General features: G+C 38.1%; 1 protein-coding gene across 5 annotated transcripts in view; it reads right to left on the bottom strand.

Moving 5' to 3' along the window:
- ALPK1 (alpha kinase 1) overlaps nucleotides 1-14655 on the bottom strand; it is a 116046-nt gene that overhangs the window by 60273 nt on the left and 41118 nt on the right. The window lies entirely within an intron of this gene.

Here is a 14655-nt window from a genome sequence, read left to right as displayed (position 1 = left end):
AGCAGGGAGGAATAATAGAGCAAACACATGAAAATACATGACAGCCCCTGAGGACTTTCTTAGGGGAGTGTGTGAAATTACTGCAGGGCCTGGTCTAGATGGGCAGCACCTCGAAGTCATCAGAGAGCCGAAGGGAAAGGGTCCTGGTGCAGACCTGGTTACCCACAGTGAAGTCAGTGGAATCATATGGAGCCAAGTGAAATGAATATACCCTATGATTCATGTATATTCTGAATACCTCATATCAGTGCCTCTGGATCCCAGGGGCACCACACTTTCTTGCCTCTCTGGAAGTCTACAGGAAGCATCTGGCTAACAGCTCTAATATTCAGACACAAGCACATGGTAATATGAAGTTTACCACTCTCATAACCCACTGCTGATTTCCCCTGTGCAGTATTCTTTATGGTATTTAGCATCATATAATTTGGACCAAAATAGGCAATGACAGATGCCAAATTTAAAGCTCTTCACTGCCAGGCACATTGCCAAATAAAATAAAGAAATGTAATCCCAGAAAACCCAATTTCCTAGATCTATCATATGGATAGATCTACTTATATCCCATTTAACACATATACAGCTGACAGACTTCTTATATAAATATGAGTATACTGTAATGAGCTATTGCAGTCAAAGTAATTTCAGGAACAAAATAACCCACTGACTGTACAAAAAATGCCTGACAAATACTGAAAAGTCTCTTGATTAACAAATATTTTTTTTAATTGAAGTATAGTTGACTTACAATGTTGTGTTAGTTTCTGGTGTACAGCAAAGTGATTCAATTTCATATATATACACACACACACATACATACACAAACACACATATATATATGTTCTTGTTCAGATTCTTTTCCCTTATAGGTTATTACAAAATATTGGGTATAGGTTCCCTGTGTTATACAGTAGGTCCTTGTTGTTTATCTATTTTCTATATAGTAGTTTAACAAATCATTTTGCTTGTTTTCCTTTTATTAAAGAATATACATTGTAAACAAAACAAAGGAAGTTATTCTCTCTCTGAATTTGCCAGAATAGACAGTGGAGCTGCTGTCTGGTTGTGACACTCTTGTATGGCATGTAGAATCTTATTACCAAAGAAAGAGAACCTGAAAAGGAAGAAAGTACAACAGATATATGATCTACTCCCTCTGTTATCTAGCAGATCCATGAAACACAATATTTCACTGTTTTAGTAATCATTAAAACTATTAAACCAGTGAATTATTGTGTTGGTGTTGGGGAAAATGTGCTCTGCTACACAATGGCCTCACTTTAAGAAGCTGGTTTTGAATCTGAAATAGCAAGAAAGCGTTTTTCTATCTTTTATCTATTCTATGACTTAACAGGAACAGAAAATGAAGGATGAGCTGTGAAATCTAAACTCTGTAATTTTCATTCTAACCTGAATTTTATCCTCGCTGTACTTTAGGTTTTCATTCACACACAGACAGACAGACACACACACACACACACAAACATACACACACACACACACGTAGAAGTGCCAAAGCAAAGTTTTAGGATGCAACAGACTTGTTTCATGAAGACAATCATGTACTCGTTGATGAAGAACACAAGCAGAGTTTTCATACAACAGTCTTGTTACTTGAAAGAGCATTTACATAAGTCATGAAATTAGTTACTGGAAGCATTTAAACGTAAATATAAATTTAATCTCTTTTCTGTTTAAGATGTTTCATAGAGTATTCCTGCATGGATTGGGTTGTTGGACTAAATGGTTTTCAGTGTCCCTTTTAGCTCAAGTGTTTACGTCAATGTTTTGTGGTACAAGCTGACCATTAGCTTGCCTTTCTATGAAGAGAACTAAACAGTAAGGGCTGGTCAGAGAGTTAATCAGTAGACTAGAGTGAGCAAGAGGCCATGCAGCAATGATAGCCCATTCCCACCATTCCCTGAAAAAGGGAGATGGTGGCTATAATGGAAGGTTAGTATGGAAATTGGGAAATGCAGTTGGTGGATGAGAAAGCTAAGAACAAACTTTGTTTGGAATGAGTAATGGGTGAGTAGGACTCTCACTTTTCTTCAAGTCCTAAATTAAATCAAGAAGGGAGTTCACTTTCCCAGGATCCTTTTTATAGGACTTCATATAGAAATAGAGGTATAAAAAGAAAATATGAAGAGCTCATGCACAAAGAAATAAAACTGCACTATAATATAATTTTAATAGCACATCACCCCTTTGTCTAAAGGCTTAATGTTTTATTAGTGCTGTATCATCTTCTTAGGGTAGACAGTAGTCTTCCATTATAAATTTTAACTGCTTTGTTTCTGTTAATATTTTAAGCAGAGAGAGTATGTAGTAAAGAAAAGACCTAGAAATAGGAAAACTAATATACATAATAGTGCTCAACAACTAATTCCACTTCATTCTCTACTATTAACTATTTGTGAGACCTCTGAGTTTCACTTTTGAGATTTACTTTTCTCATCTATATTTTGAGGGGATTGGTTGGGAACAATTGTTAAAATGTTTCCAGGTCTTAAATTACATACTCAGCAGCAGTTTAGATAGACCAGGTTGTCTATCTAAAGAATAGATAGACTAAAGAATATCTGATATTTATTTACTGAAAAATTCCTGGCTCTTTTCAGAACCCTTAAGTGTAATATTTTTATGCATATTCTTCTCTGTGGGTTAGAAGTATGGGCTTGAATCTTAGAGGCTGATTACTAAATATTCTTCTTTGCTTTTGTTTCCTCACTTGAAACCCTGATTCCTGATGCACAGGATCATAAATCTCTTCCTTTTGTCTAAGTGCTGTGAAAGAGAGATAAGATACATGGTTTTGTGAGGGCAAACAACAGGACTTGACCTAAGCATTTGGGTAAGGATAGGGCAGGTCAAGGGGGGCTTCTCTGAGGATGTGATGCCTGAATTAACCTCTGAAAGAGGAACAGGGCTTAATGAAGTTAAAATGGTAGGGAACAGTCCTAACGTAGAAGGAAATATAGAGGGAATGAAAGAAGGTCAGGTTGGCTGAACTAGACATAAAAAGAGAAAGCTGACATGAAGTGATGCTAGAGAGGTAAGCAGGGACTGTGGAGGGCCTTGTGTGCCAGGTAAGGAATTTTGTGTTTAGCCTAAGAGTCACAGAAAACTACTGGTAGCAGTAGGAACACAACCAGATTTACATTTGGGAGTGATCATTCTGTTTTGAACGTAGTTTGTATATAAGGGGGCAGGGAGGAAGAGGGTGACTGCAGGAAGATCACTTAGGTACTTATTGCAATAATCCAGGTGAGAGATACAAGGACTTTGGACCAGAGTGATGATATCAGAGATATGGAAAATTGGACAGATTTGAGAACTGTTTAGGGAGTATATGCACTGTTGGTGTTGGATGGCTATGAATGGTCTTAAGGATGAGTCCCAAATTTCTACCTCACCATAGCTCAAAACTGAATAGATGATGTTAGCATACTTTGAGACAGGGAACATAGACGAAAAAAGACATAAATACACCTTCTACTTCTAGCAATATAAGGAAGCTAAATCATACAGTTCAACATAAGCAATCAAATTTTAACCAAGGAAGCATGTCTAAAACAGAAGAAGAGATTTCCAAGATAATGAATGTTTATTACTTGTGACTTCCCAAACTATACCAAAGATATTCTTTATACTTTTTGAAAGTTATAGCATTTCTCCCTTTCCCTGTAGAATTCAGGAGAGACAATAGGAAGAAATATTGTAACATGAGAAACACTGTGGAATCCAACCATCTGTCTAGACTTGTATGGTTCATTGTTAGGCATAACAGAGGCTGGAGCCCAGGAAATTTTCCTTCAGGCAACAGTCCCGCTGAAAATTTTGGTCAGCTTCATTTATAAAAGAATCATTTTCAATTTTAACACATATTGATTTTTGCCCCCCTGAACTGTGATGCTCTGTGAGCTATACATTATTTCTAAATTGGAAAATGGATGTTTCCCAATATTTTTTATAATCTATGAATTATTTTTTTCTATTTTAACGTCCCCCCATATATTTTTTCTTTAAAAATCGAATAGAAAGAGACCAGAAAAAGCAAACAAACATGCAAACAGATAACTCTAGAATAAGTTAGAATCATACTCTAAGGCACACATGCACACACATAGCCAAATGGTTATTTGTTCATACACTCTGTGTTTGATTTTGGCATATGAATACTTTAGTTTTATTAATGACTAAGAATTTAGCTGAGTAGCTGATTTACAGAATAACTGGCAAGTCAGCCATCATTAGAAAGAAGCACATCAGTGGATTATTCAAAGCCCCATTTCTTCTGGCATTTGTGTTTTTTTTCACTGGACAATCAGTATACTTATTAGGGGGTAAATTAGGGAAAATAAAAGAACTCCAAAGGTATTCCATGGTCTACTGGCTGCCACCTTTGTAATAAATGACCAGCCAACTACTGAGAATCCTTAGGCTTGAAGATGTGGGGAAGCATAAAGAGGTAAAAGAGATGACTCCTACTGTCAAGAAGTTTACAATGTAATTAGAGGAATAAGACATAAATATATAAAAAATGAACTATTCAAAGCATATCACACATGATTGTATTCTAAATGCTCTATTTAAATTATCTTTGTTGGAATTTAATTAATGGTTGGTTAAATTTATAAGCAAGTTTAAAGAGCTCATTTAATTCATATGCACATGAATAATTATACTAAAAGTACTTTTTCATCTACATTCAAAATTATGTATCATATTGTTTTTAGGAGAAAATATATTCTGGTCTCCCACACAGAACAACAAGAATAAGTTTCTCTAATCAGGCCCCAGCAATGACAATGCAGCCTTTCCCACCTTTTTACCCTCTTCTGAGCAACACTACACATCAACTCTGACCATATTACCTCTTGCACTGGTTGGTGGTCGAAATGGGTAAATAAAAGGAGAAAAAGAAATCTGACTGGAGGGTAATACAACTGTGCAGCTTGGTTAGATACGTTTGGGTGACAGCCATTTGTTAGCATTTTAAAACTGCATGAAAAGGGAGAAGGAGAAGGCAACTTCTAAGCCACAAAAAACCTAAAGGGTAGACTTCTCTTTCTAGCAGTATGGAAGACGATATGCTCTGACCAACATTCCTGCTGAAAACAACTAAAAATGCTGGAAAAGCGTGTTAAAATATCTAAAATATATCAATGAAATGGCAAAAAAGGAAGGACTACTCAGAAGACAAAAATCAAGTAAAAGCTGGAACCCAGAAAGTTAACACAGAGGCTAGCGTTTGCCTTGAGTGTATTTGCCAAACACTGTGAGTTGAAACTAGTTTTCACTGTTTTGGAACATGGGAGGATAGGAAATAAAACCAAAGGCCTACCCAGGAGGGAGTAAAAGAGGAGACTCCCCCCTGCATAAAACTGAGATCCTAAAAGGTTGCACTTTTAGTGTAGGGGTGAGCTAAAAATATATTCTCATCTTCTTCCCCTACCTGCCAGGAAAATTTTCTGTGGCAAAACATGCTGCTTCAAGGAGGAGAACAAAAATTTTTCCCTTGCGAATTGGAAGGCACAGGTCTGCAAAACCGCTGTCTGATAATTATTATTTTTTAATAGATTTTATTTGCTTATTTATTTATTTATGGCTGCGTTCGGTGTTTGTTGCCACACGTGAGCTTTCTCTAGTTGCAGCAAGTGGGGGCTATGCTTCGTTGTGGTGCACGGGCTTCTCATTGTGGTGTCTTCTCCACTCTTGCTGTGGAGCACAGGCTCTAGGCACATGGGCTTCAGTAGTTGTGGCACGTGGGCTCAGTAGTTGTGGCTTGTGGGCTGTACAGCGCAGGCTCATTAGTTTTGGTGCACAGGCTTAGTTGCTCTGCAGCATGTGGGATCATCCTGGACCAGGGCTTGAACCCGTGTCCCCTGCATTGGCAGCCGGATTCTTAACCACTGTGCCACCAGGGAAGCCCCATCTAGCTGATAATTATTTTTAAATAAACTATTTACAAATGAGCCCAGGTTGGTGGTTTTCTCAGGCAACTGGTGGAATGAAACATAATCTTCTCTAAAGGAATCTGATTTCAATCCAAGTTTCAAAGACTGTCACCTATAAAATACCAAGAAACATGAGCTCCTGGTCAAAGCTCACAAAATGCATAAGATAAAAAGAAACAATGAATGAAAGCAGAAACAACAGATAGTAAAATTAGACCTACAAAAGACTATAGATAATGGAATTATCAGATATATACTACAAAATATACATGTTTAAAGAACTGAAAGAGTAATGTTGAGTGTATGAGTAAAGAGCAAGAAACTATAAAAAGGGACAAGCATATTGAAAAAGAATCAAATATAATTTCTACAAACAAAAAAATAATAAAAATTTTAAATTCAGGGCATTGGATATATTTGACAAAATATTAGCTCTGGCTAAAGACAGAATTTTTGAACCGAAAAATACATCAGAGCACATCATCTAGAATGCAACAGAAAAAGACAAAGGGATGGAAAATACAAGAGAGATTAAGAAACACATAGGACTGATGGAAAAGCTCTAACATATATTCAGAGTCTTAGATGGAAAGAAGCTGAGGAAGCAGAAGAAATTTGGAGAGATAATGACTAACAACTTTTAGACCAGGAGAAAGACAATAATCAAAATTCCCATAATACTCAAGCAGGATAAATTAATAAAAATTCATACCTAGAAATATCAGAGTGAAACTAGGTAACACAAAAGACATAGAGAAGATCTTTAAAATGGCCAGAGAGAAAAGACAGATTATCTTCAAAGAAATAACAATGAATTTATAGATAGCTACCTAAAAGCAAGAGTGGAAACTAGAAGACAGTGAAAAGATAGCTTTAATATGCTAGGAGGGGAAACCATGCAAAATAAAAGTATTTTAAAATAAACATCAACAGTTCCAAACATACCTCTATAGTATGTACTTTAGATAAAAGGAAAGTGGTCACAGATGAAAGGCTTGAGATTCAAGAAGAAGTAATAATCATAAAAGTGGTAAGTTACTGGCTAAGTATAAACAAACATTGATTGTATAACGCTACAGAGACAATGTCTGTCTTGTGGATGAAAAAAATAGAACAATACACATACAAACACCAACAGCATATATGTCAGGAGGAAAGTGAGTGACATTAAAGTTTTCTAAGATCCTTGAGTTGGTCAGGAGGAGTGGAGACATTAACTTTAGACTATGATAAAATGTTTAAGATAATCCATAAAAAATTAAAATAAAACATATAACTTTGAAACTAGTGAAAGGAAAAAAAATGAAAAAAACCAATCTAAAAGAAGGCAAGAAAAAAAGAAAATCAAGAAATATACTTCTAAATGACTCACAGGTCAAAGAAGTCACTATTCTGGAAATTAGAAAATATTATAATGGAATGATAAATACTACATATCAAAATGGAATTCAGTCAAAGTGGAACATAAACATATTAATGCTTCCAATAAATACACATGGGTTAAATACTACAGTAAAATGATAATGATAGACTAGATTAAAAAATAGCTACATGGGGCTTCCCTGGTGGCGCAGTGGTTGAGAGTCCCGCCTGCCGATGCAGGGGACACGGGTTCGTGCCTGGTCCGGGAAGATCCCACATGCCACGGAGCGGCTGGGCCCATGGGCCATGGCCGCTGAGCCTGTGCGTCCAGAGCCTGTGCTCCGCAATGGGAGAGGCCACAACGGTGAGAGGCCCGCGTACTGCAAAACATCAAAAAAAAAAAGCACAAACAAACAACAAAAAAAATAGCTACATGGATTTAGGTAAGCATAAGAATATGGAAATGTTAAAAGTAGTAAGATGAAAAAAGATATAGAAAAATACTAACTAAAAGAAAGCTGATGTAGCTATATTAATATCAGATAAAACAGACTTTAAGGCAAAAGGCATTAGAACCGATGAAAAGGTCACTTCACAATGATACATAGTTCAGCTCACCAGAAAGGTATGGCAAAGCTAACTTTGCATATATTTAGTAGCATAACTTTAATATATATGAAACAAAAATTGAAAGAATCATACAGAAAAATATGCAAATACATAATAATAGTGGGAAAATTTAACACACTTCTCTTAGAAGCTAACATATTAAGCAAATGAAAGTCAGAAATGATATCATTGATTTGATCAACAGAATTGACCAACGGATCTAACAGATATTTATGAAACAGCATACTCAACAGTAGCAGAATACACATTATTTTGAAGCATACCTGGAACATTTACAAGAATTTAACACCTGCTGCGCCATAAAAGAAATCTCAGCAAATTTCAAAGGATTAATATCAAACAGATGACATGAACTAAATAACAAAAGAGAGGAGGGCCCTGAACCAAGATGGTGGAGTAGAAGGACGAGCTCTGGATCCCTCCTGTGAGAACACCAGGATCACAACTAGCTGCTGGACAATCATCAACAGGATGACACTGGAACTCACCAAAAAAGATACCCCATGTCCAAAGACAAAGGAGAAGCCACAGTGAGATGGTAGGAGGGGGGCAATAACAACAAAATCAAATCCCATAAATGCTGTGTGGGTGACTCACAGACTGGAGAACACTTATACCACAGAAGTCCACCCACTGCAATGAAGGTTCTGAGCCCCATGTCAGGCTTCCCAACCTGGGGGTCCGGCAAAAGGAGGAGGAATTCCTAGAGAATCAGACTTTGAAGGCTAGTGGGATTTGATTGCAGGACTTCGACAGGACTGGGGGAAACAGAGACTCCACTCTTGGAGGGCACACATAAAGTAGTGTGCACATCGGGACCCAGAGGAAGGAACAGTGACCCCAGGGGAGACTGAACCAGATCTACCTGCTAGTGTTGGAGGGTCTCCTGCAGAGGCGGGTGGTGGCTGTGGCTCACCGTGGGGACAAGGACACTGGAAGCAGAAGTTCTGGGAAGTACTCCTTGGTGTGAGCCCTCCCAGAGTCCGCCATTAGCCCCACCAAAGAGCCCGGGTAGGCTCCAGGGTTGGGTTGCCTCAGGCCAAACAACCAACAGGGATGGAACCCAGCCCCACCCATCAGCAGTCAAGCAGATTGAAGTTTTACTGAGCTCTGCCCACCAGAGCAACAGTCAGCTCTACCCACCAGCAGTCCCTCCCATCAGGAAACTTGCACAAGCCTCTTAGTTACCCTCATCCACCAGAGGGCAGACAGAAGAAGCAAGAAGAACTACAATCCTGCAGCCTGTGGAACAAAAACCACATTCACAGAAAAATGGACAAGATGAAAAGGCAGAGGGCTATGTACCAGATGAAGGAACAAGATAAAACCACAGAAAAACAACAAAATGAAGTGGAGATAGGCAATCTTCCAGAAAAAGAACTCAGAATAATGATAGTGAAGATGTCCAGGACCTTGGAAAAAGAATGGAGACAAAGATCAAGAAGATGCCAGAAATGTTTAACAAAGACCTAGAAGAATTAAAGAACAAACAAACAGGGCTTCCTTGGTGGCGCAGTGGTTGAGAGTTCGCCTGCCAATGCAGGGGACACGGGTTTGTGCCCCGGTCTGGGAGGATCCCACATGCCGCGGAGTGGCTGGGCCAATGAACCATGGCCCCTGAGCCTGTGTGTCTGGAGCCTGTGCTCTGCAATGGGAGAGGCCGCAACACTGAGAGGCCCACATACTGAAAAAAAAAAAAAGAACAAACAAACAGAGATGCACAATACAATAACTGAAATGAAAACTACACTAGAAGGAATCAAAAGCTGAATAACTGAGGCAGAAGAACGGATAAGTGACCTGGAAGACAGAATGGTGGAATTCACTGCTGCGGAAGACAATAAAGAAAAAAGAATGAAAAGAAATGAAGACAGCCTAAGAGACCTCTGGGACAACATTAAACGCAATAATATACACATTATAGGGGTCCCAGAAGGAGAAGAGAGAGAGAAAGGACCCGAGAAAATATTTGAAGAGATTATAGTCGAAAGCTTCCCTAACATTGGAAAGGAAACAGCCACCCAAGTCCAGGAAGTGCAGCGAGTCCCATACAGGATAAACCCAAGGAGAAACACGCCGAGACACATAGAAATCAAACTGGCAAAAAGTAAAGACAAAGAAAAATTCTTGAAAGCAGCAAGGGAAAAAGGACAAATAACATACAAGGGAACTCCCAGAAGGTTAACAGCTGATTTCTCAGCAGAAACTCTACAAGCCAGAAGGCAGTGGCATGATACACTTAAAGTGATGAAAGGGAAGAACCTACAACCAAGATTACTCTACCCAGCAAGGATTTCATTCAGATTAGATGGAGAAATCAAAAGCTTTACAAACAAGCAAAAGCTAAGAGAATTCAGCACCACCAAACCAGCTCTACAACAAGTGCTAAAGGAAGTTCTCTAAGTGGGAAACACAAGAGAAGAAAAGGACCTACAAAAAACAAACCCAAAACAATTAAGAAAATGGTCATAGGAACACACATATCGATAATCACTTTAAATGTGAATGGATTAAAAGCTCCAACCAAAAGACACAGGCTTGCTGAATGGATACAAAAACAAGACCCATCTATATGCTGTCTACAAGAGACCCACTTCAGACCTAGGGACACATACAGAGAGGATGAGGGGATGGAAAAAGATATTCCATGAAAATGGAAATCAAAAGAAAGCTGAAGTAGCAATACTCATATCAGAAAAAATGGACTTTAAAATAAAGAATATTACAAGAGACAAGGACACTACATAATGATCAAGGGATCAATCCAAGAAGAAGATATAATAATTATAAGTATATATGCACCCAACATAGGAGCACCTCAATACATAAGGCAACTGCTAACAGCTATAAAAGAGGAAATCGACAGTAACACAGTAATAGTGGGGGACTTTAACACCTCACTTACACCAATGGACAGATCATCCAAACAGAAAATTAATAAGGAAACACAAGCTTTAAATGACACAATAGACCAGGTACATTGAATTGATATTTATAGGACATTCCATCCAAAACCAGCAGATTACACTTTCTTCTCAAGTGCGCACGGAACATTCTCCAGGATAGTTCACATCTTGGGTCACAAATCAAGGCTCAGTAAATTTAAGAAAACTGAAATCATATCAAGCATCTTTTCTGACCCCAACACCATGAGATTAGAAATGAATTACAGAGAAAAAAACGTAAAAAACACAAACACATGGAGGCTAAACAATACATTACTAAATAACCAAGAGATCACTGAAGGAACCAAAGAGGAAATCAAAAAATACCTAGAGACAAATGACAATGAAAACACGACTATCCAAAACCTATGGGATGCAGCAAAAGCCGTTCTAAGAGGGAAGTTTATAGCTATACAAGCCCACCTCAAGAAACAAGAAAAATCTCAAATAAACAATCTAACCTTACACCTAAAGGAACTAGAGAAAGAAGAACAAACAAAACCGAAAGTTAGCAGAAGGAAAGAAATCATAAAGATGAGAGCAGAAATAAATGAAATAGAAACGAAGAAAACAATAGCAAAGATCAATAAAACTAAAAGCTGGCTCTTTGAGAAGATATACAAAATTGATAAACCATTAGCCAGACTCATCAAGAAGAAAAGGGAGAGGACTCAAATCAATAAAATTAGAAATGAAAAAGGAGAAGTTACAACAGACACCGCAGAAATACGAAGCATCCTAAGAGACTACAAGTAACTCTATGCCAATAAAATGGACAACCTGGAAGAAATGGACAAATTCTTAGAAAGGTATAACCTTCCAAGGCTGAACCAGGAAGAAATAGAAAATATGAACAGACCAATCAGAAGGAATGAAATTGAAACTGTGATTAAAAATTTTCCAACAAACAGAAGTCCAAGAACAGATGGCTTCACAGGGGACTTCTATGAAACATTTAGAGAAGAGCTAACACCCATCCTTCTCAAACTCTTCCAAAAAATTGCGGAGGAAGGAACACTCCCAAACTCATTCTACGAGGCCACCATTACCCTGATACCAAAACCAGACAAAGATACTAAAAAAAAAAAAAATGACAGACCAATATCACTGATGAATATAGATACAAAAATCCTCAACAAAATACTAGCAAACAGAATCCAACAACACGTTAAAAGGATCATACACCATGATCAAGTGGGATTTATCCCAGGGATGAAAGGATTCTTCAATATACACAAACCAATCAATGTGATACACCGTATTAACAAACTGAAGAATAAAAACCATATGACCATCTCAATAGATGCAGAAAAAGCTTCTGACAAAATTCAACACCCATTTATGATAAAAACTCTCCAGAAAGTGGGCATAGAGGGAACCTACCTCAACATAATAAAGGCCATATACGACAAACCCACAGCAAACATTCTCAATGGTGAAAAACTGAAAGCATTTCCTCTAAGATCAGGAACAAGACAAGGATGTCCATACTCACCACTATTATTTAACATAGTTTTGGAAGTCCTAGCCATGGCAAACAGAGAAGAAAAAGAAATAAAAGGAATACAAATTGGAAAAGAAGAAGTAAAACTGTCACTGTTTGTAGATGACATGATACTTTACATAGAGAATCCTAAAGATGCCACCAGAAAACGACTAGAGCTAATCAATGAATCTGGTAAAGTTGCAGGATACAAAATGAATGCACAGAAATCTCTTGCATTCCTATACACTAATGATGAAAAATCTGAAAGAGAAATTAAGGAAACACTCCCATTTACCACTGCAACAAAAAGAATTAAATACCTAGGAATAAACCTACCTGGGGAGACTAAAGACCAGTATGCAGACAACTGTAAGACACTGATGAAAGAAATTAAAGATGACACCAACAAATGGAGAGATATACCATGTTCCTGGATTGGAAGAATCAATATTTTCAAAATGACTGTACTACTCAAAGCAATCTACAGATTCAATGCAATCCCTATCAAATTACCAATGGCATTTTTTACGGAACTAGAACAAAAAATCTTAAAATTTGTATGGAGACACAAAAGACCCTGAATAGCCAAAGCAGTCTTGAGGGAAAAAAACGAGCTGGAGGAATCAGACTCCCTGACTTCAGACTATACTACAAAGCTACAGTAATCAAGAAAATATGGTCCTGGCAGAAAAACAGAAGCACAGATCAACGGAACAAGATAGAAAGCCCAGAGATAAACCCATGCACCTATGGTCAACTAATCCATGACAAAGGAGGCAAGGATAGACAACGGAGAAAAGACAGTCTCTTCAATAAGTGGTGCTGGGAAAACTGGACAGCTACACGTAAAAGAATGAAATTAGAACACACCCTAACACCACACACAAAAATAAACTGAAAATGGATTCGAGACCTAAATATAAGACCAGACACTATAAAACTCTTAGAGGAAAACATAGGAAGAACACCGTTTCATATAAATCACAGCAAGGTCTTTTTTGATCCACCTCCTAGAGTAATGGAAATAAAAACAAAAATAAACAAATGGGACCTAATGAAACTTCACAGCTTTTGAACAGCAAAGGAAACCATAAACAACACGAAAAGACAACCCTCAGAATAGGAGAAAATATTTGCAAAGGAATCAATGGACAAAGGATTAATCTCCAAAATATATAAACAGCTCATGTAGCTCAATATCAAAAGAAAAACGAGCCCAGTCCAAAAATGGGCAGAAGACCTAAATAGACATTTCTCCAAAGAAGACATACAGATGGCCAAGAAGCACATGAAAAGCTGCTCAATATCACTAATTATTAGAGAAATGCAAACCAAAACTACAATGAGGTATCACCTCACACCAGTTAGAATGGGCATCATCGGAAAATCTACAAACAACAAATGCTGGAGAGGGTGTGGAGAAAAGGGAACCCTCTTGCACTGTTGGTGAGAATGTAAATTGATACAGCCACTATTGACAACAGTATGGAGGTTCCTTAAAAAACTAAAAATAAAATTACCATATGATCCAGCAACCCCACTACTGGGCATATACCCAGAGAAAACCATAATTCAGAAAGACACATGCACCCCAATGTTCATTGCAGCACTATTTACAATAGCCCGGTCGTGGAAGCAACCTAAATGCCCATCGACAGACGAATGGATAAAGAAGATGTACTACATATATACAATGGAATATTACTCAGCCATAAAAAGGAACGAAATTGGGTCATTTGTTGAGATGTGGATGGATCTAGAGACTGTCATACAGAGTGAAGTCAGTCAGAAAGAGAAAAACAAATATCGTTTATTGATGCATATATGTGGAACCGAGAAAAATGGTACAGATGAACCAGTTTGCAGGGCAGGAATTGAGACACAGATGTACAGAACAAACGTATGGACACCAAGAGGGGAAAGCCGCAGGGGGGTGGTGGTGGTGGTGTGATGAATTGGGCGATTGGGATTGACATGTATACACTGATGTGTATAAAACTGATGACTAATAAGAACCTGCTGTATAAAAAAATAAATAAAATAAAATTTAAAAATTAAGAAAAGGGCTTCCCTGGTGGCACAGTGGTTGAGAGTCCGCCTGCCGATGCAGGGGACGCGGGTTTGTGCCCCGGTCTGGGAAGATCCCACATGCCGCGGAGCGGCCGGGCCCCTTTGCCATGGCCGCTGAGCCTGCGCGCCCGGAGCTTGTGCTCCACAACGGGAGAGGCCACAACAGTGAGAGGCCTGTGTACCGCAAAAAAAAAAGAAAAAA

This window comes from Monodon monoceros, unplaced genomic scaffold (genome assembly GCF_005190385.1).
Source record: "Monodon monoceros isolate NGI ecotype Baffin Bay Population unplaced genomic scaffold, NGI_Narwhal_1 Super_Scaffold_20, whole genome shotgun sequence".
NCBI lineage: Eukaryota > Metazoa > Chordata > Mammalia > Artiodactyla > Monodontidae > Monodon > Monodon monoceros.
Note: the sequence above shows the minus strand (reverse complement) of the source record. Positions and strands in the feature narration are given on the sequence as shown.